Source organism: Balaenoptera musculus, chromosome 12, assembly GCF_009873245.2.
Source record: "Balaenoptera musculus isolate JJ_BM4_2016_0621 chromosome 12, mBalMus1.pri.v3, whole genome shotgun sequence".
Taxonomy (NCBI): Eukaryota; Metazoa; Chordata; class Mammalia; order Artiodactyla; family Balaenopteridae; genus Balaenoptera; species Balaenoptera musculus.
Genome location: NC_045796.1, coordinates 3,490,006 through 3,497,215, shown reverse-complemented (window position 1 = coordinate 3,497,215; position 7,210 = coordinate 3,490,006).

Genomic DNA, 7,210 nt, shown 5'->3' with positions numbered 1-7,210 from the left:
AAGCCCAATATCTTCTTGCTCTGGATCATCATGGGGGCCTGCTTGGGGCTGATTTAAAGACACACAGTGGGACCCTGGTGTCAGCCTTTACTTACGATCACGACTTAAAACAGGCCCGCAAACCACCTGGCATTTAACTGCAGTTTCTGGTCTACTGGTTCACTGTCTGCAAATCCAACTTTCTCCATCCTTCTCACATCGTCCCTCTCGGTCTACTAGGTCATGCCACCTTGCATGTCTATCCCCATCTTCTTTCCTCCCTTCTATTAAATCAGAGGATAGAGCGTTTGTCCTATTTCAGGCTAGCCCCTGTGGCCTGGCCCTCCTGCTTCTCACCTGCCCCGAACCCGACCGCAGCAGCTGCCCTGCCTCTGAGCGACAGGCGGCGCCTTCTGCAGTGGCTCTGCCTGCCCAGAGCTCTCGATCCGCTCAGGCTCTTTCGCACACGCCAGCGGGAGCCTCCTGGAACCCGGCTGTCCCTCCAGCCTGCCCCCTAGTCCCTCTTCCCCGTCACCCTGAGTCCACAGAGCTGTGTCCCAGCCGCCGGCCGCTCCCCCACTTTGCAGGCACGATCTGACCCACAGCCCTCTGGCTCTGCCCCCCTCCCTCCACGGACTCAGCTCTTGTTCCTAAATGTAAGGGGCATGTCAAGTCCTCCTCTGACCGGGCCTCCCAGGTGACCCCCCCGCGGCCTCGTGAACACCCCCAGGTCGCCTGCTCCCCATCCTCCTCCCAGGGCCGCTGGGTCACCTCTGCGCTCAGTCCCAGCCCCTCCCAGCCTCATTCCAGCGGAGTCCAGACCCCTCCTCTGAAGGCCATCCCTCACCCCATGTGCACCTGGTGTCTCCCCAGGACGTCTCAAAGGCGCCTCAGGTTCAAGGAGACCAAGCCCAGTGCCCACAGTGCACCCTCCAACGTCCCCTCTCCCGCGGGCCACCGTCCACTTGGACAAGCTGGACCTTCTGTGCGTCACCCGGCCCCCCACGCTGACTTCTGTTGGTTCCACCCCCTAAATGTCTCAGGTCCTTCTGACCCCCGGCAGCAGCCTTGTCCAATCACTGTCACCTCTTTTCCAGATATCTCCAGGGCCACTTATTCCCTCCAAGCTGCTCTCTGAGCTGCAGCTGGAAGGGAAACCTGACCCTGTCACGGCCACCCGGGCAGAAAATGATGTCCAGGGCTCCCCTTGGCTTTTCTGCTCAGGATTAATGTCCTAAGTGCGGCCTAAATGCACAGCACGAGGCCTGAGGTCTCGTCCCACCGTCCCCCACCTGTGCCCCGGCCGGCCCAGCCCCGTCAGCTGCCGCATGAGCCAGCCCACCGCCACCGCCAGGGCTCACTCGGGTGCCCCTCCCCAGGGAAGCCTTCCCTGGCCTCGCTTCAGCCCCCTCTGCACACTCACTGGTGAGATGCTTATTCGCACCCCTCCCCTGCCCCGCAGCAAGCTCCTGCACGGGTGGGACATGGCACAGGAGTGCTCTGTAATGGTCTGTCCAAGGAATGAGTAAATGAATATAAGTGATTTAACACTGTCCTATCATGAGTGACAGAAAAATGCTCATGAAAGATATTTCCAAACGACTTATGCTTTGCAACATTCAGTGAGTGGAGCGAAGCTCAAAATTCGATCTGAATAAAGGGATACACTGTATTTATTTATAGAGAATCAGCGTCTCCCTGACTCCACTAAATAAATGCTGTGTAAATCCATCAGAGATACCAAACTACTAGCTGCCCAGATTGGGGTTGGAGCATTAGCATATAACAAAGACCTCCGTCCAGCATTGGGTAGAACAGTGCTAGACCCAGGCCAAGCGTTCAAGGCAGTGAAATTCCAAGGCAGGAGGAGAATGGGGGAGGGGAGATGCTGAGGACCAGCTCTGGGCCGGCAGACTTGGTTCCAGACCAAATGGCGCCAGTGCGTGAATCTGGGCCTTTCACACAAGCGCTCTGGCCTCTGCTCTCTTCTCTGTGAACTGCAGAGCGGATTCAATGCTCTTCAAAGGAGGAGGAGATGAATTTGGAGCAGAGAAGAAGGCCAGGCTCTGCGGAGGAGGTGCAGCTTGAGAGGAAGTCAAAGGGTTTAGTTCAGCAGGGATGAGAGAGGAGAGACTTCTGTGAGAGGAGACCGGCAGACGACAGGGACGAGCTTTATGTAGTCACGAAGAGCCGTGAACTTATTCTTTCTCTCGGTGAATCCACAAACACCTGCGAGGCATTTACTTAGTGCCTGGGACTGTGTGAGGCTCAGGGGACAGAAAAGTGACAAAACCTATTTGTTGCCTTCAAGGACCTAACACCTCTGTGTCCCATTAGTCACTGACAAGCGATCGTTAAGATCGTAACTTGGTCGGTGTAAGGATCTGGGCGAGCCCAGACTGCTATGGGCAGCTGAGGCTTGGAGTCCTGGGAAGTTTAAAACAAGGATTTGCATTTGAGAAGGAGCCACGTGGCTGCAGCGTGGGGGGCAGGGCAGCAGAGGCAGGTTGTACACTCCCCGCCCCATCCCTAGGGCCAGCATCCCACCACCGTGCAGATGTCAGCCCTGGGGAGGGGATAAGACTGCAGGCAAAGTATCCTGCAGGGAACAGCTGTAATAATCCAAGTGAACCAGATCACAGGGAGGAGAATGGAGAGAGGGGATGGAGCTGAGAAGCATTTAGGAGGTAAAACAACACGAGATAACACTTCACACCCATTAGGAGGGCCATTATTTTTTTTAAAAAAGAAAAGAAAAAAGTGTTGGTGAGGACGTGGAGAAATTGGAACCTCTGTGCAGAGCTGGTGGGAATGTAAAATGGTGCAGCCACAGTGGAAAATAGTATGGTGGTTCCTTAAGAAATTAAACATAAAATTACCACATGAACCAGTAATCTCACTTCTGGTTATGTACCCCAAAGCAGTGAAAGCAGGGAATGCAAGTCACTGCAGGGCTGAATATTTAGTTGACAAAACACTTGAGATTTAACATTGATATTTTGCTCAAGTCAAGGTTAAAGAAAGAGCCCCCGGCATTCAAAATTCAGTTATTAAGTTGAGTAAGAGACTGCGAATTTGTTCTTAAAATGATGGTTCTCCTCTTTTTTTCAACTTCATATTGTGGGAATATTCATTCCTTCATTTGAAGAACGTTCATTAAGTTTGTGCTAGTAGCTCAGCATTATACTGGGCAGAAAGAAGATGTACATTCTTGTCCACAATTAGCTTCCAAACTCATGGCTTGATGTCTAGCCATAAGGCTGCTCTATCCCCTCCCCTCCTGCAGAGCAGATGTAGAGAAGCCAGGCACAATGAGGGAGGGGTGTCTCAGCAGGAAGTAACAGCACATGCAAAGGCTCAAAACCCAGCCAGAACATGATGAACTTGAAGAAGCAGTGGTCGACCAGTACCCCAGGCTTCCCCATGTGGTCCTCGGGAGACCTTAAGAAACGCCATCAAATTCTTACTGCCATACTCCCTTAATTCCCAGGAAAAGTCCAAGATCTCCAGCACAGCTCACCTCTTCCACCTTCTCCTGCCACCTATTCTATGAATCACAAATCAGTCACAAAGCAAAGCTCACCTGTTCCCCTTTATATCTGTGCCATTGACCTTGCCATTTCTTGGGCCTGAAGGAATTCCTTCAGCATCTCCCTCCTCTCCTGCATGGTAAATGGTCACTTGTCCTTCAAGATCCATGTAAGATCTCACCTCCTCCAGGAAGCCCACCTTGACCCCTCCCAACCCAGCATTCTGTCTCTCACTCCTGTTATGGGCCTTGTAACCACAGGCTCTGATCTTCTCCCAGTCGACCTCCTTCCTGTGTGTTTGAGCCCCTGGGGAACACAACCTGTATCTTTCTCACTGTGGCACACCTGCTACTCAGAGCCCAGCACATGGGGGGTGGTTAACCCTTTTCAAATACCTTTTGTTGCTTTGCTTTTTTGTTATCCAGAACCCAGTATTATGTAAACTCAGTCAATTGGATGTTTCTTCTGGGACTTTGGATGACAGAAAAGCCAAGGGTCTAGGATTTACTGCACACCATCCAAGGCGCCCATGGTCCAGACTGGTCCTGCCTCTGTCCATTACCTGGGCCTGGTTCCTGAGACGCCTCATGATACTCCGAGCAAGGGGATGTCCTTCCAATAAGTTCCTTCCCTGATTCTGAGCTGGTTTGTATTGTTTGCAAACGAGAACCCTGATTGGTATGCAGATTGAATGAAAATATGTAACATCCGTGGCTGTCCGCAGGTTTCCCACCTGCTAACTCCTTCCTAGTTGACAGGACTAATTTGGTGAGAAAAAGCCCTTCTAAAAAGTCTAGAAACTCTTCTTCCACATGCCAGACTCTACCACTGACTTACTAATGTGGCCCTGAATGAGTCATTTTGCCACCTACCTCCCCCACAAGGGTGTCGTTAGGATTAATGAGTTAATATTCAAAAGTACTTTATGCTTTCAATAGTGCCTTTCAGCAGAGGATCTCAAAGAATTATAATCACCATAGCTGTGCAATAAATTATAAAGAGGTTTTTTAAGAACTATCATATTTATCTCAAACTTTTAATGAGAAATTGACTACAATTGCAAATTTTCCCTTCAAGAAGTGGTCAAGACTTTCTGAGTATAAGAAACTGAAAAGAAAAAAAAAAAAAAAAGAGAAACTTACATAAAAATGTAAATTAGATTTCTTTTATTCCAACCCTGTTCTCAATAGGTTGACTAACAACACAAGATCTCTATGACTCCGGGGTACTTCCAGTCTCCAATTCATAGGGTTGAACGATTCTGCAAAGTTGAGAAGGTCCTCCCTGCTAAGTCCACAGTGTAGATCCATATGGGCTCTCAGCCTCTGCTTCTCCAAGCTTCTCCCTTTTCCTCTTCATCCTCCTCTCCACCCTCCTCTCCATTCTCTGCATCTTCACCTTCATCCTTCTCTCCATTCTCTCCATCTTCACCTTCATCCTCCTCTCCATCCTCCTCTCCATTCTCTCCATCCTCCTCTCCATTCTCTCCATCCTCCTCTCCATTCTCTTCTTCCTCACCTTCATCCTTCTCTCCATCCTCCTCTCCATTCTTTCCTTTCTCACCTTCATCCTCCTCTCTCTCCTTATCTCCACCCGCATCTCCATCCTCATCTCCCAGCAACCTCTCATGGATGCCTCCAGTCAGACTGGGCATCCTTGGTTGCATTGTCTGTAGCCTAAGAACCACCTTTCAGTAACAAAGGAGCATTGAAAGGCATGGGTTTTTTATCTTACTTGGCAGGAATTTCCTTTGGCACCATTCTAGAGCTGATCCTTCTTTCCCTGAAATACTATTTGCTTACCCTTCCCTCAACAATGACTTGTAGTCATTAACATATCAGAAAAGCAGATGTCCACAGAAGTACAGCAGTTGAGCACGACTGAGCCAGCTGAAGGTGCTGGCTCACTTCATTAATTACACATTCTCACAAGTTACTGAAACTGCAGGAGAGGGATGTGGGAAGACACAAAGGAGGGTCTGTGAGTCTTAGGGGTGCCCATTTGTGTTTCTAGTATATTCTAATGCAGAGTACTCTAAATGACTTTGATTGCCCATTCCTATCAGCAAAAGAAGTTTAATACACTCCTATTTCTGGTCTACTTTTTAACAAATTATACACAGAGGAAAGGATCAATACACTAACATATCATGTGCATTATAAAGTATACACTAAAATACAAAATTCAACAAGAGCACCCTATTTTAGAGACCATCTTTCTAGAACTTAATTTGGATAATCTCTGTCTATACTCTTCCTTACCAGGGGATTCAAAATTCAGTTATATTTGACTGTATTTAAAACCACAAGGTTTTATTCGCATTTGTAGACTTAGCATCTCAGCTCGGTATTTTGCAAACAGTAGGTGTTCATCAATTAATTTATGGATTTCGAATAGCCGTTTCTCTCATTTACTTTTGGATCTCAATTTCCTTTTAGCTTGTCACCATTGCAAGACCCAGTCTCACTTTGTTTTCTGGCTCTCTAGTGAAAACCTCTACATTGACTAAGTGCAGAGCAGGGAACAAGGCAGACCCTCCAAAGAGCCCCTGGTGCTCACCCCTCCTCACGCACTGCCCCAGAGAGCTCGGACAATGCTGGCCAGCGCTGGTTATTGTTACTGCTGACTTCTGAGAGTCTTTGGTGGACCTCAGCCCAGCCTGAGCGTGTGGACATCTCTTTGCTGCTTCCGAGAAGAATGTACTAGAGTATTCACCGCAGAAGGTGACCCCAGCTACCTGCCCTTTGAACCACACGACAGTGCGGTGAGGAGGCCTACCCCTCCTCTCTGGGCACCCGGTGATCTGACCTGTCCCTGTGGGTGCTGGGCACCTGCTGGGGTCCTCCTCCCTCTGGTGCGGAGGGAGAACGGCCCAGAGGGAGAGAGACATCTGCAGAGTGCCTTGCATGGGACGGAGCGGTAAACAGTAAACAGCTGTGAGTAAACGAGTGACTCAGCTCTCACAGGCTGATAACGAGCCGCTTCATCTTAGCGTTTCAGTGGCCACAGCAGAGCAGGGCTTCAGGTCATGTCTGTCGAGGGAAGAGGTAACTACATCCTTGCTTACTTTAATGTGAAAGTAACTGGAATGGAAAACAAAAAATATTTTAACTATGAGTATGATGTAAGTTATGCCCAGAGTCCCGCATCTTTGCTGTGACTTTTGCTCAACCTCAATTGCTACACGATTCTGTTGCAGCTTCACAGTATTTCTCACTTTCGTGTAGTTACATTAGAAAAAGTGATAGGACAGGGGGAAAGAAAGAAAAAAATATATGAACAATTTGCAAAAGATTTTATAGATGTGCTTTAAAAAGTAAGATGTTACAAAAAAAACCCAAACGAACTTTTTGGCCACCGCAGTATAACAATGGCCCTATTCCTCTTGAAATGATACGCACTTGATAACTTAATCTAACCAAAATCTTAATGTGCTTGCCTTTGACATATTAAAAACTTGAAAGATAATATTACACACTTTAAAAAATGTTAAGATTGTCACAATCAATCAACCAGACAAAGCCGGGTAATTCAGAGGCAGAGATGACAACGTTGATCTCTCTATTTTCACCCAGCCTGGTGATGTAACTGCATGACTTCCATTAAATGAGCCACTTAGTGCCACAAATGTACCCATTAGAATCCCTCCACAGTTCTGTAATTACTATTATGAGGAGCTTGGTGGTTAAATCTTTGCATAT